At 44.1% G+C, this 25,052-nt stretch overlaps 1 protein-coding gene across 3 annotated transcripts in view; it reads left to right on the plus strand.

The window, feature by feature from the left end:
- reps2 (RALBP1 associated Eps domain containing 2) overlaps positions 1-25,052 on the plus strand; it is a 240,108-nt gene that overhangs the window by 13,012 nt on the left and 202,044 nt on the right. The window contains exon 2 of one of the 3 annotated variants that reach the window (XM_063051049.1): positions 19,890-19,971. The exons of the other annotated variants lie outside the window; for them this stretch is intronic. The gene's annotated coding sequence lies outside the window, so the exon portion shown is untranslated. The remainder of the gene's footprint in view (positions 1-19,889; positions 19,972-25,052) is intronic. 3 annotated transcript variants of the gene reach the window in all.

A 25,052-nucleotide genomic window follows, 5' to 3' on the forward strand; every position in this document is an offset into this window, starting at 1 on the left:
TGTTTTTTGTACTGTATTAGTTGTATTATCAGGTTTATACATTTGTAGTGATAGCACACTTCATGTATAAGGCACCATTGCCAGACATGTGGTCTCTTTAGCCAATACAAAAGTAAGGTGTTTAAGAGGCTTTTACAAAGAGTAGCCTTCCGATGCCTAGTGGCAGTAGGACATTAGACTGCAGTCCCCATAGGGCCTTTGTGTTGGCTGCCCTAAGCTTTGGTACTTTAACAGTATTTTTGCAGCCTGGAATGCTCTAGGCAGCAACATTCCTTTACGGACATCTTACTGTTCTGGAAGACCAACAAACTTAGGGCAAACCAAAGTGCTTCTTTCACTATTCTGATGATCTTCCAGAAATGCTTGATGACTTGTCTTAGGATGTGTTCCTGAGAATAGTCAGTAGATCAGAGAGTCCACTGTTATGAATCTGCTCAGGATGAACCTTGATATGGACCTCTGCATCCTTTTCCAGACCTTCTTTGCAAATCTCCAGTCCACAAAGAGGTAGGCAATTATCTCATTGTCAACATAGCCATTTCAAGGCAAGGCAATACAAGTATCTTGGCAACTGTGTAGGAGGGGCCCTCTTGGTGCCTGCCAAGGCAAAGTGCTTATTGGTATGTTCTGGCAATGAGACATTTGCCAAATGATTTTGACGGTCTGCTCTGGAAGCCATCTCAGAGGATCCAACAAGTCCTTCTCCAAAGAGCTCGCTAAACGCTTTGCTGACCAGTGTCTGATGGTCCTTTGATTATTGCAATATGTTTGCTACAACTGTATAGTGCAGGTCATGAAGATTTTAAACATTCAGGTAAAGTAACGCATAGGTCTGTTTTATACTTGGCAGATTCTGGCTGGGAGTCTTGTATTGTGAATACACCAAAGTACACAAATACAATGGTATATTTATTCACATTAAATAAATATTTTCCAACTAAAGCTTATCCTGTGTCCTCTTCATTTTCGTGCTTGCCAGCAACACCAGTTTCAAGTGTCCAACTCTACCTCACCATTAATTTGATTCAATGTCTTTTAATTAACATGCTGGTCATCTGATAATCCAATCTTGCATTAACCAAGTTCCTCTGATTCAATGTCAACAAGACCAAATCTGTTATGTTCAATAACTACTCCCCACCCCATTAAAAAATTAACGCTCTTCCTCCTGTGATTACCACATAGATTATTGACAACTTTGGTATCTATTTATACATTAGACTGGGCTTATGATATTCCATCAATAGTTTCTGTCTTTTCTATCTGCTCATTGTCGACTTGACTATGTGAGAACTGCAGACTCTTCTACTGATGATGCACTAGGTCCCTCACAAGCAAGTTTGTGAGGTGGAGCCTCTATTCTGCTGTTTACACTAAGTATGTTCCCGATGTATAGACTTGGGGCTCTTTATTCCTTCTCTATTTTGAGCAGTCATGACCCAAGGATTCCCAAGATTCATTAAGGATGTTGCATTTTCTCCTCCTAAGGAGACTGAGCACATCTTTTGAATTTCCCTCTGTCAACCTAATAATCACTTACTGTGACTTAACTGCCTGTAGATAACAGACACTAAGTACTCGTTCAATTTAGTGTTTTATATTCTGTGGGGTTTTTTTGCCCTTTTTTGTTGTTTGTGTGAGCTGTTTTTTTTGGACGTTGCTGGGGTGGGGTTTAATGTTTTTCCTCACATGGGTTCCATGATTTCTCTTTGTTTTGTGGCTGTCTTTGGAGAAGACAAATCTCAGGGATGTATACTGCATACATACTTTGATAATAAATGTACTTTGAATCTTTGAATAGTGTATTTATTTTGAAAGTACGATGCCAAGCATTTCAACAATATGGTTTACCCCACAGAGCCAACTGAATGTAATTACGGCCACACTTTTGGGAATTTTGGCCTGAGAGAGGGCACTGACGTTGGTTCACTTATTCACTTTCAGATTTCAGGATTTATTTTTTGAAGACAGTATTAGTGGTACCTTTCCACTGCTTCAAGGTGCCTGGTGTAGTTAGTCTAGATCTCAGAAGCATAAGGTGGAGATTTCTGCTGCCTAGTAGTCCTTGAGTTTTCTGCCTGGTCTAAAGGTCTTCAAAGACTCCCAGCATTGTGCTGGTGCAGAAAAGGTGACATTGAGCTTCAATGTATTTGTGGAGCAATATCTCCCAAAATACAAGTCACTGTCCATATTTTCCAGAGTCTGAACTGTTACTGTACAATTGGGTAGACTTATTGAGGAAAGTTGTATTATGGATGCAAACAACAGGAATTCTGCAGATGCTGGAAATTTAAGCAACACACATCAAAGTTGCTGGTGAATGCAGCAGGCCAGGCAGCATCTCTAGGAAGAGGTGCAGTCGACGTTTCAGGCTGAGACCCTTCGTCAGGACTAACTGAAGGAAGAGTGAGTAAGAGATTTGAAAGGGGGAGGGGGAGATCCAAAATGATAGGAGAAGACAGGAGGGGGAGGGATTGAGCCAAGAGCTGGACAGGTGATTGGCAAAAGGGATACGAGAGGATCATGGGACAGGAGGTCCGGGAAGAAAGACGGTGGGGGGGGGGGGAACCCAGAGGATGGGCACTGTGTCGGGTCTCGCCAATGTATACAAGGCCACATCGGGTACCACTAAGCACATCTTTCCCTCCCCCGCCCCCCTGCTTTCCGCAGGGATCGCTCCCTACGCGACTCCCTTGTCCATTCGTCCCCCCCATCCCTCCCCACTGATCTCCCTCCTGGCACTTATCCGTGTAAGCGGAACAAGTGCTACACATGCCCTTACACTTCCTCCCTTACCACCATTCAGGGCCCCAAACAGTCCTTCCAGGTGAGGCAACACTTCACCGGTGAGTCGGCTGGGGTGATATACTGCGTCCAGTGCTCCCGATGTGGCCTTTTATATATTGGCGAGACCCGATGCAAACTGGGAGACCCCTTTGCTGAACACCTAGGCTCTGAACACCAGAGAAAGCAGGATCTCCCAGTGGCCACACATTTTAATTCCACATTCCATTCCCATTCTGACATGTCTATCCACGGCCTCCTCTACTGTAAAGGTGAAGCCACACTCAGGTTGGAGGAACCACACCTTATATTCCGTCTGGGTAGCCTCCAACCTGATGACATGAACATCGACTTCTCTAACTTCCGCTAATACCCCACCTCCCCCTCATACCCCATCTGTTACTTATTTTTATACACACATTCTTTCTCTCACTCTCCTTTTTCTCCCTCTGTCCCTCTGAATATACCCCTTGCCCATCCTCTGGGTTCCCCCCCCCATCTTTCTTCCTGGACCTCCTGTCCCATGATCCTCTCATATCCCCTTTGCCCATCACCTGTCCAGCTCTTGGCTCCATCCCTCCCCCTCCTGTCTTCTCCTATCATTTTGGATCTCCCCCTCCCCCTCCAACTTTCAAATCCCTTACTCACTCTTCCTTCAGTTAGTCATGACGAAGGCTCTCGGCTTGAAACGTCGACTTTACCTCTTCCTAGAGATGCTGCCTGGCCTGCTGTGTTCACCAGCAACTTTGACGTGTGTTGCTTGTATTATGGATGTTTAGTTTGATGCCAGTGCTTTCGTATGGCTCAGGGAATAGATTGATGTTGGCTTGAAGTAAAAACAATATACATTTCCGATATTTGCATATTGTATATCCAGATCCCAACTCTCCATTGCCTATCAGCAATTGAATATTGTGGCTCAGATGTATATCTTGTACAGATTCCTTTGGGGGGAGGGAACACTCCTGAGTTCCATAGCTTGACAGGTAGTCTTTACATTGATTTGTAGATCCAGCAGGGAAATTCTTTCTTTCTTTTTTCTTTTTTAAATCTTTCTATTGAATTAGTACACAAAAGGTAAACCATATAGGCACTGATACACTGTTGCAATATAACTTTACAAGAGGTATTAATACACAAAAAGAAGTTAATACAAACAGTGCAGTTTAGATATAAAATAACAAGGTAATATAATAGTATACTAATTATCATACATGTCAAGAAAAGAAAAAAAAAACCAAAAAAAACTCCAAAAAAAAACCCACCGTGCAACTAATCTAAAAAGCAAAGCAATGGGCTAACTAGGTATCAAGTAGAGATAAACAACTTAAAACAATCACGTCCTCAAACCCGACCTCCATTAAAAACAGTTAAAAAGCAAGAAGGGAATGGGAAATTCCTTACTTTATAATTTATAGTTACTACTCAAGTTACTACTGATATACCCATTACCACTTTGGGGTATCTGAATTCAATTTGAGAAGATTATTTTTCCCACTGTAAAAGTACATTGCCAAGCTCAGTGCAGAGAAATATGTTTTAAGAAAAAATACAGTATATATTTTGCCCATCCTCTTCGTTTTACAAAATTTTGGTTAGCAAATTGTTCACACAAATATACCTGTTTTGGAAATTAAGAATTGTCTCCATTCAATTCCTTACACATGATGAAATGAAACAACACTAATAATAATGCTTGATTTGTTGTTATGGTATTAGTGAATTAGCAGAGTAATTATAAGTACAAAATAAATTAGCATAACCCTATCATTCAATTGGTTCTTGTCATTTTCTGTTAAATGTTCAGTTATCTTCTCCCTGGCTAAGTTTGCGTTCATGTGTTCATTGTCTATTCAGAAATCTGATGATGGAGGGGAAGAAATGGCTCCTGAAATATTGAGTGTGTGTCTTCAGGCTCCTGTACCACCACCTTGATGGTAGCAATGAGAAGAGGGTATGTCCTGGGTGATGGGGGTCCTTAATGATTGATGCCACCTTTTTTTGAGACACAGCCTTTTGAAGGTGTCCTGGATGCTGGGGAGGCTAATGCCCATGATGGAGCTGGCTGAGTTTACAACCTTCTGTAGCATTTTCCCAATCCTTTGCAGTGGTCCCTCAATACCAGATGGCAATGCAACCACTTAGAATGCTGTGACAGAGCAGGTCTGCCACAAGTGCTTTCTACCTACCCTTCCACCCCCTCCCCCTCCCATAGCCCCATAATTTTCATTCTTCCTGTCTGGTAGTGCTGGCATTATGCAAATCGGGTGCACATGCTAGCCTAACGTGCAGCATGGACGTGGTTTTTGTTCGGACTTGCACACTTCATCCTGGACAATGGCATTCTTTGATGCGTCCTGATTGTTGTTGCTTCCAGTTTCAGGGAGGGGACCTGACTGACTGATGGGTGGGGATCTGACTAATAGATGGGTGGGGTGTCTTTAAAAAGGTGTCTGTGGTGGCACATGCTCTATCCAGCTCAGTGGAAGAGTTTATTTTGGGAGAGGAGAAAGACTGCTGGCTCCAGGAAAATGGTTGTTGGTTGATTTTGTTGCAGAATGTCATAGTGATCTTATTGTGATGAATGTATTTCTGGTTGTAAAGAAGAATGTGAATTCCTGTCTTGGTTTTTGTGCAATTGTTTAAGCTTATGGTAATAATCCTCCGCCCACCCTGCATTCCAAAGTGTGAAAGATTCTTTTTCTCCAAGAGTAAGGAGATCCCTATTTAAAGACTTATTTTGGTGCAAGTGAAGAGGGAGAAAGGATGTGATAAGGTGAGGTGTATTACTGCAGACTGATGTTTTAGAGCTGTAATCCTAAAGGTTTGATGGTATATATCTGCATTTTCTCTTTTTGACTTTTTTGTTACTTTGTCATCTTTTTTACACTGTAAATATTTTTGCACTTTTCCAAAAATAAATAAATAAATTTCCACCTCTGGCATCTCTTTGCATGGAATGTGCTATTGCAATCTGCCGTTGGATTTTTAAGATCCACACCTTCATAAGAGCACATGACCCTCACCAAAATCTGTGGTGTGACAGGTGGGATGGCAAGCATCAAGAAAATTAAGGTGCTCAAGAAAAGGACTGGTTTTTGCTCACAGAGGACAGCTCTTTTTTTTCAGCCAAGCGTGATGGATCTGATGATGATCAATAGGACATTGGAGTCAGAAGAAGAAGAGTATGCAGCCCCAGGTGCCAAGCGATGCCATGGGAGACCCTTGCTGATCCAGTGAGAACATATCAGATGCCACGTCTCTCCTAGATAGGTTCCTGATCAGCCAGCAGGAACAGGAAATCCAACAGTTGATCCAAGGGTTCTGGGAGCTGACTATCCATCTAATGGCACCACTCCAGCCAGAGGATGTGAGGAGAACTGGTGCAGTTCCTGCTCTGGGAACACCCAGCTTTCATACAAGATCTGCAGAACATTCCAGCCCAAGGCTCCCCCTACCAGCTCCCGAGCACAGCCTTCAGGCACGTGAATGAGATGCAGCAGAGACGTGGACTAAATTAAATGCAACAGAGAGTTTATACTGCACTAATTGCAAATTTGTAAAGAATTAAAAATCTGTGTTATCAACAATAACATTTATCAAGGTTATTTTTCTCAACCTGGAGGATGACTTGATCCTGGGCAGTACAGCTGAATGAACAGAGAGGAGATGCTGCTTTTCTTTCCATAACTGCTCGCTGTCAGCCTCATTCCCAGAACTGGTGATCATGGTGATTAAAAAGTGGATTGGTGGTCCTAGTGCATATGCATTTCATAGGCACACGTGCACACACCTCCCCCCCCACCCCCACCCCACATACAAATGTAATCTTTACTCTCAGATTATTTCTAATGGGATTTTGGAGTGGGATGAAAGGAGCAATTATTTCAGCCAGAACAAAAAGATTCTAATCCCGGCAAATCAGCAGGGACTAATGACCTCAACACTCGTGGTAATGACCGAGAAGGTGTAGTCAAGGGAAGCAGAGGAGCGCATACAGGACTGCTTTGAGTTGGCGGACTAAACAATATTCAGGGATTCATCTTCAAATCTAAATGAATGTGCCACTGTTGTCACTGACTTCATCAAAACCAGTGTGGATGAGTGTGTACCTTCAAGAACATACCAGATGTACCCAAACCAAAAGCTATGGATTAACAAGGAGATGTGTAGTCTGCTGAGGGCTGGATCTGTGGTATTCTAGACCAGTGAACCAGGACTATACCGCACAAGTAGTCCAGTTATAACCTACAGAAGGCTATCTTAAGAGTGGAAAAAAAAATTCTGTTTGAAGTTAGGGATAGGATCAGCTCTGCCAGCATTTGCAGTCCATTACTTTCTACAAAATGAAACCTAACATCATGAATTGCAGTGATGCTTCACTCCCAGAGAGCTCAACGTCTTTTATGCACGATTCGAAAGGGAGAATAAAACTACAGCTGTGCAAATCCCTGCAGCATCTGCGAACCCTGTGATCTCTGTCTCGGAGGCTGATGTCAGACCATCCTTCAAGAAGGTGAACCCTCGCAAGGCATCAGGCCCAGATGGTGTACCTGGGAGGGCACTGAAAAACTGTGCCAACCAACTAGTGGGAGTGTTAAAGGACATCTTCAGTCTCTCTCTGCTGCAGTTGTAGGTTCTCGCCTGCTGCAAAAGGGTTACAATCATAGCAGTGCCGAAGAAGAGCCGGGTGAGATGCCTCAAAGACTAATGCCCAGTTGAAATCACATCTTTTGTGATGAAGTGCTTTGAGAGGTTGATCACGGCCAAAATCAACGCCTGACTAAGCAAGGACTTGAACCCTCTGCAGTTTGCCCTTCAACACAATAGGTTCTTGGCAGTTGCAAACTTATTGGCTCCCCACTTGCCCTTGGATCATTTGGACAATAGCAATACCTACATCATGCTGCTGTTTACTGATTATAATTCAGCATTCAACACAATCATACCTTAGCTTTAATCAACAAGCTCCAAAATCTTGACCTCTGTACCTCCCTCTGCAACTGGATCCTTGATTTCCTTGCCGGGAGATCACAGCATGTGTGGATTGAAAATAACAGCTCTTCCTCGCTGAACGTCGACACTGGTACACCTCAAGTATGTATGCTAAGCCTACTGCTCTAACCTTTCTACACCCATGACTGTGTGGCTAGGCACAGGTCAAATGCCATCTATAAATTTGCTTATGACACAATGATTGTTGGCAGAATTTCAGGAGGTGATGAGTTGACATACAGGAGCAAGATAGATCAGTTGTTTGAGTGGTGTAGCAGCAAACTTGCACTTCACATCAGTGAGACCAAGGAATTGATTGTGGACTTCAGGAAGGGGAAGTCAAATGAACTCGCACCAGTCCTCATCTTAGGATCAGCAGTGGAAAGGGTGAGCAGATTCAAGTCCAAAATCTGGTTGTCAACATTGCTGAGGATCTATCCTGAGCACAACATATTAGTGCGATTACAAAGGCTATGCCTCCACACCCCACCCCCTTCACCGTTTCCCATCCCCTTGACCCTCTCATGTTATCTCCTTACCCGCCCATCACCTCCCTCTGTTACTCCTCCACCCCCCCCACCTTTTTTTCTTTCTTCCGTGGCCTTCTGTCTCCTTGACCATTCAACTTCTGAGCTCTTTGCTTGACACCTCCCCTTCCAAGTTTCACCTATTGCCTGCCGTTTCTCTCTCCCCTCCTCCCACCTTTCAAATGTACTCCTCGGCTTATTTTCTCCAGTCCTGCCAAAGGGTTTCAACCGAAATGTCAACTGTACATTTTTCCATTGATGCAGCCTGGCCTGCTGAGTTCCTCCAGCATTTTGTGTGTGTTGCTCAGATTTCCAGCATCTGCAGATTTTCTCTTGTTTGTGATTTAACAGCAGCTGTAGTTCATTTGGAGTTTGAGGAGTACTGGTATGTCAAAAACTCTTGCAAATTGCTACAGATTTACCATGGAGAGCATTTGCCACAACATTGAGTTTTAGTGAGGGTTACGTGCCCTTATGAAGGTGTGAACTTTAAATTTAAAAAAATTCAGATTCAGGTTGCAATAGCACATTCAATACAAAAATGTTTATTGTGTGCCAGAAGTGGAAAATTTTAGAAAAAGAGCAAATATATTTAACGTGTTTTTAAAAAAAAAGACTAAATAACAAAAATGACAAAGTTGGGGGGGGGGGAAGCACGATGTAACGGACTTCTAACATCGTAAACCAGTGAATTTTTTTTTATGTCTCCCCGCTCAATGGGAAAACGGTGACACCTCCTTCTCCCTTATTAGGGGGGGAGAGAGGAGCCTGTGGTATGTTGTCTACCAGGTGAAGCGCAAAGTCTTTGGGGTAACTGCAAGTCCATGTCTTTGCTTTGCTCACACTTGAGTGCTCGGCAGGTGCTGATGCTTTTTTTTTTGGCTATGGGGGGGGCGTGTGATTGTTCCTTGCTGCCTCTTACACTTGGGAGGGAGGGGAGCTGGGGGGTTCTTTGGGGTTCTAGCATTTAACTGCTGTTCATTTTTTTGGGGCACTCTATTTTCGTGGATGGTTGCGAAGAAAAAACATTTCAGGATGTATATTGTATACATTTCTCTGACACTAAATTGAACCTTTGAACATACCATTGGACCTTTAGGATTACAGCTCCAAAACATCAGAATCAGGTTTATTATCATCAGACCTTTAGGATTACAGCTCCAAAACATCAGAATCAGGTTTATTATCATCAGACCTTTAGGATTACAGCTCCAAAACATCAGAATCAGGTTTATTATCATAGGACCTTTAGGATTACAGCTCCAAAATATCAGAATCAGGTTTATTATCATCAGACCTTTAGGATCACAGCTCCAAAACATCAGAATCAGGTTTATTATCATCAGACCTTTAGGATCACAGCTCCAAAACATCAGAATCAGGTTTATTATCATCAGACCTTTAGGATTACAGCTCCAAAACATCAGAATCAGGTTTACTATCATCAGACCTTTAGGATCACAGCTCCAAAACATCAGAATCAAAATTAGATAATCAAGATTTGAATAACTCAGACTCAGCAGAAACCGGTTGATTGGGCAATCGAGGTCAGGTGACCAAGCATTTTGAAAAGCTCAAACAGATAAATAGAGGGATAGTTCAAGCAAAGCAGCCAGTGAGTGAGTAGGCCAGTGAAGGAGTGGAGCTTTGAGGCTTTGACTTCAGAGGCTTCGATGAGAAGAGGCGGAGGACAAGCTTGCTTGCAGTTGGTCTTTACAATGCTTCCTGAGATGGTGATGTGCCTCTCATGTGAGATGTGGCAGTCTTGGGAGAATGCCCCTCTCCTGCAGAGTCACATCTGCCAGAGGTGCATACGACTAGGTGATCTGGAAGACCGTGTAAGGAATCTAGAGCAGCAGCTGGATGACCTTCGACTCATAAGGGAGAATGAGGCAGTCATAGATGAGAGCTACAGGGAGGTAGTCACACCTAGGCTGTCGGAAGCAGGTCGTTGGGTGACAGTCAGAGGGGGGGAAAGCGAAGGTGAGCAGACAGGTAGCGCAGAGCACTCCTGTAGGCATTCCCCTGGATACTGTTGGCGGGGATGACCGACCAGGTGTGAGTCATGGTGGCAGGGCCTCCGGCACTGAGTCTGACCCGGTGGTGCAGAAGGGTGGGACAGAGAAGAGGAGAGCTGTCATCATTGGAGACTCTATAGTCAGGGGAGCAGACAGGAGATTTTGTGGACGTGAGAAAGACACCCACATGGTTTCTTGCCTCCCGGGTGCTAGGGCTGGGATGTCTCTGACTGGGTGCACAACATCTCCTGGTACGAGAGGGAAAGCAACCAGAAGTCGTGATACACGTTAGTACCAATGACATAGGCAGGAAGAGGGATGAGGTCCTGAAGTGTGAGTTTCGGGAACTGGGCAGAAGGCTGAAGAACAGGACCTCAAGAGTGGCGTTCTCAGGATTGCTGCTAGTGCTACGTGACAGTGATGGTAAGAATTGGAGGAGGTGGCAGTTGAATGCGTGGATGAGGAGTTGGTGCAGGGAGCAGAGTTTTAGATTTTTGGATCATTGGGATCTCTTCTGGGGACGGTGGGACCTGTACAGATTGGATGGGTTGCACCTGAACCTGAGGGGGAGCAATATCCTTGCAGGTAGGTTTGCTAGCATGGTTTGGGAGGGTTTAAACTAATTTGCAAGGGGGATGGGACCCAGAGCGATAGAGCAGTGAAAGAAGTGCATGGAGTAAAGCCAGATCTAAGATACAGAGAGGCCTTGAGGAACGAGCAGCAGAATAAACACTGTAAAGACAGTAAGGTAGAAGGGCTGAATTGTGTGTACCTCAATGCAAGAAGCATCAGGAACAAAGGTGATGAACTGAGAGCTTGGATACATACATGGAATTATGACGTAGTGGCCATTACAAAGACTTGGCAGGCACCAGGGCAGGAATGGATTCTCAATATTCCTGGATTTCAGTGCTTTAAAAGGGATAGAGAAGGTGGAAAAAGTGGAGGAGGGGGTGGCATTACTTGTCAAGGATACTATTGCAGCTACAGAAAGGTGGGTAATGCAGCAGGATCCTCTTTTGAGTCAGTATGGGTGGAAGTCAGGAACAGGAAGGGAGCAGTTACTCTATTGGGGGTAATCTATAGGCCCCCTGGTAGCAGCAGAGATACAGAGTAGATTGGGAGGCAGATTTTGGAAAGGTGCAAAAATAACAGGGTTGTTATCATGGGTGACTTTAACTTCCCTAATATTGATTGGCACCTGATTAGTTCCAAGGGTTTAGCTGGGGCAGAGTTTGTTAAGTGTGCCCAGGACGGATTCCTGTCACAGTATGTGGACAGGCCGACAAGGGGGAATGCCATACTAGATCTAGTACTAGGTAATGAACCGGGTCAGGTCACAGATCTTTCAGTGGGTGAGCATCTGGGGGACAGTGACCACTACTCCCTGGCCTTTAGCATTATCATGGAAAAGGATAGAATCAGAGAGGTCAGGAAAATTTTTAATTGGGGAAGGGCAAATTATGAGGCTATAAGGCAAGAAACAGCGGGTGTGAATTGGGATGATGTTTTTGCAGGGAAATGTACTATGGTTGATGTTTACAGATCTCTTGCAGGATGTTAGGGATAAATTTGTCCCGGTGAGGAAGATAAAGAATGGTAGGGTGAAGGAACCATGGGTGACAAGTGAGGTGGAAAATCTAGTCAGGTGGAAGAAGGCAGCATACATGAGGTTTAGGAAGCAAGGATCAGATAGGTCTATTGAGGAATATAGGGAAGCAAGAAAGGAGCTTAAGAAGGGGGCATGAGAAGGCCTTGGCGAGTAGGGTAAAGGAAAACCCCAAGGCATGCTTCAATTATGTGAAGAACAAAAGGATGACAGGAGTGAAGGTAGGACCGATTAGAGATAAAGGTGGGAAGATGTGCTCGGAGGCTGTGGAAGTGACCGAGGTCCTCAATGAATACTTCTCTTTGGTATTCACCAATGAGAGGGAACTTGATGATGGTGAGGACAATATGAGTGAGGTTGATGTTCTGGAGCATGTTGATATTAAGGGAGAGGAGGTGTTGGAGTTGTTCAAATACATTAGGACGGATAAGTCCCCGGGGCCTGACGGAATATTCCCCAGGCTGCTCCACGAGGCGAGAGAAGGGATTGCTGAGCCTCTGGCTAGGATCTTTATGTCCTCGTTGTCCACGGGAATGGTACCGGAAGATTGGAGGAAGGCGAATTTTGTCCCCTTGTTCAAAAAAGGTAGTAGGGGTAGTCCGGATAATTATGGACCAGTGAGCCTTACGTCTGTGGTGGGTAAGCTGTTAGAAAAGATTCTTAGAGGTAGAATCTCTGGGCATTTAGAGAATCATGGTCTGATCAGGGACAGTCAGCATGGCTTTGTGAAGAGCAGATCGTGTTTAACAAGCCTGATAGAGTTCTTTGAGGAGGTGACCAGGCATATAGATGAAGGTAGTGCAGTGGATGTGATCTATATGGATTTTAGTAAGGCATTTGACAAGGTTCCACACAGTAGGCTTATTCAGAAAGTCAGAAGGCATGGGATCCAGGGAAGTTTGGTCAGATGGATTCAGAATTGGCTTGCCTGCAGAAGGCAGAGGGTCATGGTGGAGGGGGTACATTCAGATTGGAAGATTGTGACTAGTGGTGTCCCACAAGGATCTGTTCTGAGACCTCTACTTTTCATGATTTTTATTAACGACCTGGATGTGGTGGTAAAGGGTGGGATGGCAAGTTTGCAGATGACACAAATGTTGGTGGTGTTGTAGATAGTGTAGAGGATTGTCAAAGATTGCAGAGAGACATTGATAGGATGCAGAAGTGGGCTGTGAAGTGACAGATGGTGTTCAACCCTGAGAAGTGTGAGGTGGTACACTTTGGAAGGACAAACTCCAAGGCAGAGTACAAAGTAAATGGCAGGATACTTGGTAGTGTGGAGGAGTAGAGGGATCTGGGGGTACATGTCCACAGATCCCTGAAAGTTGCCTCACAGGTGCATAGGGTAGTTAAGAAAGCTTATGGGATGTTAGCTTTCATAAGTCGAGGGATAGAGTTTAAGAGTTGCGATGTAATGATGCAGCTCTATAAAACTCTGATTAGGCCACACTTGGAGTACTGTGTCTAGTTCTGGTCGCCTCACTATAGGAAGGATGTGGAAGCATTGGAAATGGTACAGAGGAGATTTACCAAGATGCTGCCTGGTTTAGAGAGTATGGATTATGATCAGAGATTAAGGGAGCTAGGGCTTTACTCTTTGGAGAGAAGGAGAATGAGAGGAGACATGATAGAGGTGTACAAGATAATAAGAGGGAATAGATAGAGTGGATAGCCAGTGCCTCTTCCCCAGGGCACCACTGCTCAATACAAGAGGACATGGCTTTAAGGTAAGGGGTGGGAAGTTCAAGGGGGATATTAGAGGAAGGTTTTTTACTCAGAAAGTGATTGGTGCGTAGAATGCACTGTCTGAGTCAGTGGTGGAGGCAGATACACTAGTGAAGTTTAAGAGACTACTAGACAGGTATATGGAGGAATCTAAGGTGGGGGGGTTATATGGGAGGCAGGGTTTGTGGACCGAGGGGCCTGTACTGTGCTGTACTATATTTAAAAAAAAAATAAATCGGGTTTATTATCATAGGTCCTTTAGGATCACAGCTCCAAAACATCAGAATCAGGTTTATTATCACCGGCATGTGTTGTGAAATTTGCTAACTTGGCAGCAGCAGTACAATCCAGTACATAATACAGATGAAACGTAATAAATTACAATATATTGAATAGAATAAAAATCGTGCAAAAACAAATAATAAACATTTTTTTTTAAAGTGAGGTATTGTTCATGGGTTCAATGTCCATTTAACCCTTTGATGGCAGAGGGGAAGAAGCTGTTCCTGAATCACTGAGTGTGTGCCTTCAGGCCTCTGTACCTCCTACCTCATGGTAACAGTGAGAAAAGGGCATGCCCTGGGTGCTGGGGGCCCTTAATAATGGACGCTGTCTTTCTGAGACACCGCTCCTTGAAGCTGTCCTGGGTACTTTGTAGGCTTGTACCCAAAATGGAGCTGACTAAATTTATGATGCTCTGCAGCTTCTTTCGGTCCTGTGCAGTCGCCCCTCCCATATCAGACAGTAATGCAGCCTGTCAGAACGCTCTCCTCGGTACACCTGTAGAAGTTTTTGAATGTTTTGGTTGACATACCAAATCTCTTCAAACTCTTAATGAAGTGTAGTCACTGTCTTGCCTTTTTTATAGCGGTATCAATACGTTGGGACTGGATTAGGTCCTCAGAGATCTTGACACCCAGGAACCTGAAGCTGATCACTCTCTCCACTTCTGATCCCTCTATGAGGATTGGTATGTGTTCCTTCGCCTTGCCCTTTCTTAAGTCCACAATCAGCTCTTTCATCATCTTACTGACGTTGAGTTCAAGGTTGTTGCCTCGACGCCACTCCACCAGTTGGTATATCTCGCTCCTGTACGCCCTCTCATCTCCATCTGAGATTCTCCCAACAATGGTTGTATCATCAGCAAATTTATAGATGGTATTTGAGCCATGCCTAGCCACACTGTCATGGGTAAAGAGAGTAGAGCAGTGGGCTAAGCACATGCTCCTGAGGTGTGCTAGTGTTGATTGTCAGTGAGGAGGAGATATTATCAACAATCCACACAGGTTGTGGCTTTCCGGTTAGGAAGTCGAGGATCCAATTGCAGAGGGAGGTACAGAGGCCCAGATTCTGTAACTTATTAATCAGGATTGTGGGACTGATGGTGTTAAATGCTGAGCTATGGTTGATGAACAGCATCCTGACGTGGGTGTTTGTATTGTCCAGGTGGTCTAAGGCCATGAGGAGAGCCATTGAGATTGTGTCTGCTGTTGACCTATTGTACTGATAGGCAAATTGCAGTGGGTCCAGGTCCTTGCTGATGCAGGAGTTCAGTCTAGTCATGACCAACCTCTCAAAGTATTTCATCACTGTCGATGTGAGTGCTACTGGGTGATAGTCATTAAGGCAGCTCACATAATTCTTCTTGGGTACTGGTATAATTGTTGCCTTTTTGAAGCAAGTGGGAACTTCCACCCGTAGCAGTGAGAGGTTGAAAATGTCCTTGAATGCTCCCACCAGTTGTTCGGCACAAATTTTCAGAGCCTTACCAGGTACTCCGTCAGGGCCTTCCGCCTTGCGAGGGTTCACCCTCTTTTAAAGATAGCCTAAAATTGGCCTCCGAGATAGAGATCACAGGGTGCAACGGGGATCTTCACAGCTGTAGTTATATTCTCCCTTTCAAAGCGGGCATAGAAGGCATTGAGTTCATCTGGTAGTGAAGCATCACTGCCATTCACACTACAGGTTTCCCCCGCCATCCGAAGGTAGAGTGTTCCTATGAAACGGTTCGTAAGCTGAAATGTCGTAAAGCGAAGAAGCAATTACCATTTATTTATATGGGAAAACTTTGTGAGTGTTCGCAGACCCAAGAATAACCTACCAAATCATGCCAAATAACACACAAAACCTAAAATAAAAGTAACATATAGTAAAAGCTGGAATCATATGATAAATACACAGCCTATATAAAGTAGAAATAATGTATGTACAGTGTAGTATCACTTACCGGAATCGGGAAGACAGCACCGAGCACACAGATGATGGTGTGTTAAACTGAGTCATCGCAGGTTGGGTGGTGCAGTGGCCCCCACCCTCCAGGCTGCCGAGTGATACATTACCGCGAAGCATGCAAGGGTGCAGCAGTAGCTGGGAGGCACACAGCACATCTTTAAGAAAAAAGCTGAAACAAACATGCTAATTAATTAGGTACCGCCTGGCACGTAATTGTCGGCCCAGATCAGTGTCAATTTCCGATTGCATCGTCTCTGATCTGGGCCAACAATTACGTGTTGGTGGCACCTAATTAATTAGCATGTTTATTTCAGCTTTTTTTCTTAAAGATGTGCTGTGTGCCTCCCAGCTACTGTTGCATTCTCCGCGAATCAGTATCTGTCCGTGGGCTGGGGGTTGGGGTGGTGGGACACTGGGGTGTCATCTCGTCATCTGTTTCCATTAGAGCAGGCAGCTCATCTTCTCCTATGACTGCCCGCCTTGACGTCGAAGGTCGAGGTTCATCATCTGCTGTGGCTGATGTGGAAGGCTTGCCTGACTGCTGAGCCTCACGCATTTTTCTATCACACATTTCTTTGTGAGGACTCAAACCATCCTGCAAATATCTCCTAAACCGACATACCCTTTCAAAATAAAAGTCGTACTTTTTCATTACTCATTCGGTTTTGATTGTTATCCTTTTTTCTTCCAATTGCATCAGCTCTTCATCAGTCAGTTCTTGGTCATGGGATGCCAAAACCTCTTCAACATCATGTTCGTCAGCTTCCACAAGCCAAACTTACTTTGTCCTTACTTGGTTCACCACGATCGAAACGCTTAATTATGTCTAGTTTTACGCTAAGTGTAACACCCTTACGAGCTCTTCTAGGCTTTTCCAATACCATAGAACCCATCTTGCAAACGGCTGCTCACAGGCATGTGTTAAAGCAATGCCGTTCTGAATCCGGGGAAAGCGGCTGCTCGGGGCGCGCGCTGATTTTTTCGCGTGCTGATTTTTTTTATCGCGCGCTGCTTTTTTTTTGTAACAGTGAAAACACCTTCTGAAATTGAAAACTGGGTACTAATGTAGGTCTTTCGTAACAGTGAGGTTTCATAAAGCGAACGTTCGAAAAGCGGGGGACACCTGTATTGGGTTTCGCTTTGCAGGAAGTAATGTCTTGCAATCCTGCCAGAATTGTCGTACATCCGATGTCGCCTCCAACCTCATTCGAAATTGGCTCTTTGCCCTTGAAATAGCCCTCCACAAATCATACCTGGTTTTCTGGTACAGGCCTGGGTCACCACACTTGAATGCAACAGATCTAGCCTTCAGCAGATGATGTACCTCCTGGTTCTTCCACGGCTTTTGGCTAGGGAATGAACAGCAAGTCTTTGTAGGCACACACTCATCCACACAGGTTTTAATGAAGTCAGTAACAACTGCAGCGTACTCATCCAGATTCGAAAATGAATCTCTGAATACGGTCCAGACCACCGTTTCAAAGCAGTCCTGTAAGCACCCCCGTGCTTCCCTTGTCCACACCTTCCTGGTCCCACTATGGTGCTGCAGTCTTCAGTCTCTGCCTATACTCAGGGAGTAGAAGTACAACCAGGCAATCAGACTTCCTGAAGTGGGGGCGTGGAATAGCACGGTAGGCATTCTGGATGGGGGTGTAACTATGACCCCATCTGTCTGAGGTAATACCTCACCTTATCACACCCTCTCTTCCGCAAACAAGAGGTCATGAACAGCAGGTTCAACTCAGCTTTGTTCTGAACTCAGGTTACCACAGGGCATAAGAGCTTTACAGTGCTACCAGCTTCAGCTGTGTGCAACAGCTCAGACAACGTGGGCAAATCCCACCCAAAGACCACATCTTTTGGCAAGTTGCTGACCACTCCCACCTGCAAAAGAAAGACCTGGTCGTTAATGCCATGGGGTAAGGTCGGTGGTAGGATATAACTTAACATCCACATGCACATACTGCACTTGCTCACTTTTAGAATAGTTAATGTCAGCAGGGGAAACTAATTGTCTCTTGATCAGGGTCATCGCACTCCCAGTGTCCAATAATGCCTGAAAAGTTTGTTCATTTAATTCCACAGAAAGTTCATTTTCCTTTATATATTCTCTCTTCCCCTTAGAATGTTCGCAGGCCTCCAGCTTGTTGCTTCACCCCTCTTGGGGAACATAACAGTAGGTTGACAGTTTTGGGTGCTCAAGGGGACAACAAGAAGCTTTGTGGCTTAGCGGTTGACAGAAGAACTATATAACAGTAAGAGCACAGAAACAGGCCATCTCGGCCCTTCTCGTCCGTGCGGAACTCTTACTCTCACCTAGTCCCACCGGCCTGCACTCAGCCCATAACCCTCCATTCCTTTCCTGTCCATATAGCTATCACCGTCTTTCTCCTGTGTAGAGACAGGTGTAACTTTAGTAGGTCCCGGAGTACCTTTACTTGGACCACCCGTCCTGTGCTCCCGTGGCTGGATTGAAACTGACTCTTACTACATTCAGGTACTGTTGAGCCAGCTGGGCTGCATCTAAGCACTTAGCATGTTCATGTTCCTGTACCCATGTACGGACATCTCCGGGCAGGACCCGCAGCAGCTACTCGAGCATGATGACCTCTCCAATGTCCTCCTTGGTCCAGAGCTCTGACTTCTCCCAGAGATGATATAATCCCTTCAGGCAGAGGTAGGTCTCCTTTGGTGACTACCTTGGTGGTGTGGACTGGGTGCAGAACTTCAACCAGTAGGTCTCTGGAGAGATGTCAGACTTGACCAGGAGAGCCTCCTTCAGCTGAGGATACTGGTTGGACACCTGATCCGTTGCAGAGTAGGCTCCGAGCACTTTCCCCTTCAGTGGTGGGATGAGCCAGCAAGCCCGCTCTTCCTCTGACCACGGCCAAGTCCCAGCCAAGCAAATGAGCTTGTATTTTGTATTAATAAACAGCAACAAGACAGATGTAGTAAAAAAGAAGGAAAGCCACCAATTAAAATGCAAATAAAATCCATAGGTTCCAAGTATAGAGACTTTTCACTGCTGGTGATCAATGAGGGGCAAAAGTTGCTGAGTCACAATGGGTAAAATCAAATATTTATTTTCCAGGTATAGTCAATGTCTGACCGAGGGTCGCTGCCCTGAATTGTTGAATGTTTCTTGCCTAACTGGCGGAGTGTTTCCAGAGTGGTTTCTGTTTTTCCCTATCAGAAATATTTAGTGTACTGGTTCTGGAACAAAATCCTGTAAAAGGTTTTTCCATTCCCATTTATTTCTGTGCCTTGCCTCTTTGCAACCAGTTTCAAGAATGGTTACTACCCCTCAACCATCGGGCTCTCAGACAGAGGGGGATAACTACATTCACACTATTTCTGGTGTTCCCACAGCCAATGATCTCACTTTAAAGACTCTTTGCCTTGTTATTTCATGCTCTCGTTATCTATTTATATTTGCACTTGCACAGTTTGTTATCTTCTCCGCTCTTGCTCTTTCATTGATCTTGTTTACAGTTACTGATCTATAGATTTGCTGAATATGCTGTCAGGAAACAGAACTTCAGGGTTGTATGTGGTGACATGTATGTGCTCTGATAATAAACTTTACTTTACTTACTTCTAATCTCTGATTTGCCCATCAGTTGTTTAAAATTTAGCACCGCATGGTGCAAGTTTGGCAGCCAAAAACAACAAAGATGTTAAAAGACTTACCCTACCCACTTCAATGATCCAGCTTAAACTGACCCAATCTGAACCCTAATTTCTCATTGGCCACTTATTCCAAAATGTCCAAGCAGAAGCTGAGCTCATAACTGGAAATGAAATTGATTCACTCCATTTCATTTTGTGGTCCCAAAGGATTTCACCAGCACCTGCTGTTCTGCACTTTAGACTTCCTTGCTCTCATTTCCACTCCAGTCTTGGCGTAATTTAGTATGCCATGTTCTCTGTGATGTAAGTCGTTCAGTCTGTAGCCTCTGTGGTTTGTTACTCAGGTTACCTGTTTTCTTTCCTCCCCAGAAAATGAATACACCAAATGAAAATGGATACATTATAACCTTCCTGTACCAGAGTCTCGGAGGACACGTACAGGGAATATGAAGTATGTTTTTCCCTATATCTGTGATCTCTTCCTGCTTTGTAACTCCAATATCAATCGTCCTTCACATCTGGCCACTGACCATTCCTGATTTTAATTATTCAAGTACTGGAGGACATCCCATCAGTTGCTAGTGTTATGGAGTTGCTTCTCTGAAACTCTCCCATTTCTTTTATCTTTCTTTCTCTTGAAGTACTCTGGCCTAATTTGTTCTAATAATTTGTGTAGCTTGTTTGAAGTGTTACGTAACCGGCAACAATGAATATTAATCGAGACAGGTTTTATAAAAACAACCGAACATTTATTAAACACGTATAAGTGATAAGGGAAAAAAAAACAAAGGAAAACTTCAACCGGAGGTTAAACAGGTACGCAGCCGTTCATCAACTCCATTCGGCTCTGGCTCTTAAAGAGTTAAATACGGAAACAGTTCTTAAAGCAATACAGTCAGATACAGTTCTTAAAGCGATAACTTCAAAAGTCCAACAGTTTTACGCATTCAATTGGGAGAGACTTCTCTGGAGAACGATTTCTTCACTGACGCACCTTTACTGCCGGTTCTGTCCACAGGATTCCCGATGCTGAAAATAAACAGTTTAAATCAACTGACCTTTAAATTCCTTTTAGAGAAAAGAGAGCCTTTGTGCATGAACTCATTGCTCTATTGCAAGAGTTATCTCAATGCAGCTTCTCTTCAACGAAGACTCAATAAGGTCGATCCTTTATTAAACTGCCAAACGATGCCAACTTCTCTCGATCCTTCACTTTGAATTCTTCACTCTCCCTTCAAAACTGTCGGAATTGAGTAAATTGGCACTTCCAGCCACAAATTTCCAGTCCAAATGCAATATCTTGTAAGAGAACGCACCTTCCGTTTTAAAAATGAAACTGCGTCACAAAAACAAACACGCAACAGAAACGGAGGCACAACACGTTCTACCTGGAAATCTACAAACTCAAAAACCCTACTGCGTCACCTGAGTCGACCCTTATATAGTCACGGGGCACATGTCATCACGTGACCTCACATCGGCAGGAAAATCACATCAGGTGACCTCCAAAAGACCATTACAGCATTCTCAAAAAAAAAACAGATCTCCTTGAGCATGTGACAGAAGATATTTCCAGGAGTCAGGAGCAGTATTTGTCCATGATTAAAACTCTTTGCAAATGCAAGTTCTTTCTTTTCTTCGTACTTTTTGAATGATTTGGTTATCCATAATTTTTACATTTTTGCTCAGCAGTGGAACAACGCCTTCCTGGTGGCTTCAGCCAAAGGAAGACATAGAACATAGAAATCTACAACACATTACAGGCCCTTTGGCCCACAATGTTGTGCCAACAATGTAACCTACTCTAGAAACTACCTAGAATTTCCCTACCATATAGCCCTCTATTTTTCTACGCTCCATGTACCCATCTAAGAGTCTCTTAAAAGACTCTATTGTATCTGCCTCTACCACTGTTGCTGGTAATGCATTCCACACACCCACCACTCCCTGTGCATCTAATAAAAAATAACAACAACTTGCATCTGATATCCCCCTTGTACCTATATCCAAGCACCTTAAAACTATGCCCCCTCATGTTAGCCATTCCAGCCCTGGGAAAAAGCCTCTGGCTATCTACACGATCAATGCCCCTCATCGTCTTGTACACCTCTATCAGGTGTACAAGAAAAGGCCAAGTTGACTCAACCTATTCTCATAAGGCATGCTCTCCAATCCAGGCAACGTCCTTGTAAATCTTCTCTGCACTCTCTCTGTAAATCCACATCCTTCCTGTAGTGAGGTGACCAGAACTGAACACAGTACTCCAAGTGGGGTCTAACTAAGGTCTTATAAAATTAGCACCTGTGTTGTCAGTATTGATTTGTTTGAAAGGATTTGTTGGTTTAAACTTGAGTTTCTTGAGGTTCTGCCATTCCTATTCCTTTGAACTGCTAATGCCATCTGAGAGAATTCTTTACTTAATTTTCACCATTTGAAAAAGTTATTGATAAATTAGTCATAATTTCACCACATTTTGTTGTGCAAACATTTGTATTTGTTCCAGTGGTTATTCTGCAATACAGTAGTTCTTAAAATAGTCTTTAACCACTGCCCCATAAAATGTAGAATGCAAATTATCTTTGTGCATTGGGCAATACAGTAAAGAATGTGACAATTGACCAGGATAATTGTCAAGAGTTAGAGCTGGAAAACTTGTTCCATGCTGGTAATGCTTATTCAATTTAGATAGCTGATCAGCATTCAGGCTGCGTAGCTTGAAATACTACTTGGAGGATATTAAAACTGGCATTGCAAATAGATAATGTTGAGAAAAGATAAAAATGATTGTTATAAAAAATAGATAACCACAGATATAATTTGAAGACTAAAATACTACTTCAAATTACATGTAAAATATTCTTACAAAAATGGCAGGAATAGTTGGTGAATGACAATGAATATTAACCACTGCTCTGCTTTTACACAACTCCAGGAACCTTGGTTCAATCCTGATCTCTTGTGCAAACTTTCTTCACCAGAGGGTCGCCACCCCCACTCCTGAGGTGTTATGGTTTGATCCCACATCCCAAAGACCTGCGATGATCAAGATGGCACTGGTGAACCACAGTGACATTCTGCAGGTTACATACAATACTTCTGAATATGTCTCTTTCAAATATGTTCACTGCAATCTGGAGGATGTAATTATGCTTTGAGCAATGTACTTTTAAATTGGCTTAAAGATCTACAGATTTTGCAATCTTATGATGGACTCGCCGGACTTAACTCTCAAGGAAGAAGATATGGCATCTTTACGCAGACAAAGGTTCATCACCATGGCCGAAGTGAGGCAGGAAAGTGGAGGAGGACTCCAAGCCAGGCTGAAACACAGGGAATGAGACCCCCTCTGCCCAGCATCTTGTCAGCAAATGTGCAGTTGCTGGAGAATAAGATTGGGGATATGAGGGCAAGGTTGCTGTGTCAGAGAGAAATGAGAGATTACTGTGTTATATGTTTGACTGAGATGTGGCTTACTCCCAGCACACCAAATATAGCGATCATACCTGAAGACTTCTCAATCCATAGGATGGACGAAGCTGCTGATTCCGAAAAGGCGGAGGTGTGTTTTTCAGGATAAACTTGTGGTGGTGCTCTGATGTGGCAGTTTTGTCAAACTTGTGTTCCCCTGACCTCGAACACCTAATGGTCAAATGCCATCTGTTCTATTTACCTAGGGAGTTCTCCATAATTTTGACTGCAGTTTACATACCACCAGTGGCAGACTATAATCAACCACTTAAGGTTCTTCATGATGCTGTCTCCAAACACAAATCTGTCCTTCCTGATGCATTTCAAGTCATAGTGACTGCAACCAAGCTTGTTTGAAGAAACACTGCCCAGTTACCCTCAGCGCACAACCTGTAGCACGGAGGTTCCAACACAGTTATACCACTGTTAAATTTAGATGAGGAATGCCTACTGTTCCATGTCCAGGCCACATTTTGGTAAATCTAGTCACTGGCTGTCTGCCTCCTACCTGCACAGGCAGGGGCCAAAGAGCAAAGCTCTGGAGATTAGGACAGCAAGGAGGTCATGGGAGGCAGAGGTGCAGCTACTAGATTGCTTCAAGTAGGTGGACTGGGCTGTGCTCGCTCAAGTACTCATCTGGATATCTGAATGAATACACCATGGTTGTGACCGACTTTATTAAAACAGCTGTAGAAGAGTGTGTCCCCACTAAATCATTCAGAGTCTTCCCTAACCAGAAGCCCTGGATGAACCATGAGATCTGCAATCTGCTGAGGGCCAGGTCAGAGGCGTTCAAGTTTGGTGACCAGGAAAGTTACGAGAGATCCAGGTACGATCTCCAAAAAGCCATCTCACAGGTAAAGTGGCAATTCCGAGCTAAACTTGAATCAATGAAGGATGCTCAACAGTTGTGGCAGGGCTTGAATGCTATCAAGAGACGTGGACAGTAACGGGACTTCACTTCCAGATGAGCTCAATGCCTTCTATGCTTGCTTTGTCTGTCAGAACATGGAGGTATCATCCTGAACTCCCACTGCCCCCATTGATCCTATGATTTCAGTCTCTGAGACTGATGTGTGAGCAGCCTTCGGGAGGGTGAATCCATAAAACTCATCTGGTGCAGATGGGGTAACTGGCCAAGTACTAAAGATTTCTGCTAATCAAGTGGCTGTAGTGTTCACTGAGAACTTTAACCTCTTGCTTCAGCATTCTGAAGTACCTACCTGCTTCAAGCAGACTGCACTTGTACCAGTGTCTTAGAAGAATGTTATCCAATAACACTTACATCCACCCCAACCTTTTTATTCTGGCACCTTCCCCTTTCTTTTCCAGTCCCGAAAAACTTCAGTCTCTTTCCTGTCTCGTCCCAAAATGTTGACTGTATTCATGTCCATAGGTGCTCCCTGACATGCTGAGTTCTTCCAGCATTTTCTCTGTGTGTTGCTTTGGATTTCCAGCATCTGCAGAATTTCTCATATTTATGAACTCCTGCCTAGAAGAGACTTGGATCTGCTCTAATTTGCTTACTGGAGCAAAAAGTCCACAGCAGATGCCATCTCATTGCCACTTCATTCAACCCTGGAACATCTGGACAGTGAAGACACAAATATCAGGATGCTCTGTTGACTACAGATCAGCATTCAACGCCATCATCCCCAAAAAACTAATCAAGATGCTTCAAGACCTTGCTCTTAATACCTCCTTGTGCAATTGAATCCTCAAGTTCCTCACTTGTAGAACCCAGTCAGTTTGGATGGGCGACAACATCTCCACAATCTCCTCTCCATTAGCACAGGTGCACCTCAAGGTTTTGACTTTTAACTGTGTGGCTAAGCACAGCTCCAATGCCATATTCGAGTTTGCTGACAATGACACTGTCATGGGCCAAATCAAAGGTGGTGACAAATCAACACACAGGGGTGAGCTTGAAAATCTGGCTGAGTGGTGCCAGGCCAACGTCTGCTTTCTCAATATCAGCAAGACCAGGGAGCTAATTATTGACTTCAGAAAGAGGAAACCGGAGGTCAATGCGCCAGTCTTCATCCAAGGAAGAAGGCATGGTAC

Source organism: Mobula hypostoma, chromosome 6 (genome assembly GCF_963921235.1).
Source record: "Mobula hypostoma chromosome 6, sMobHyp1.1, whole genome shotgun sequence".
NCBI classification, from domain to species: Eukaryota; Metazoa; Chordata; class Chondrichthyes; order Myliobatiformes; family Myliobatidae; genus Mobula; species Mobula hypostoma.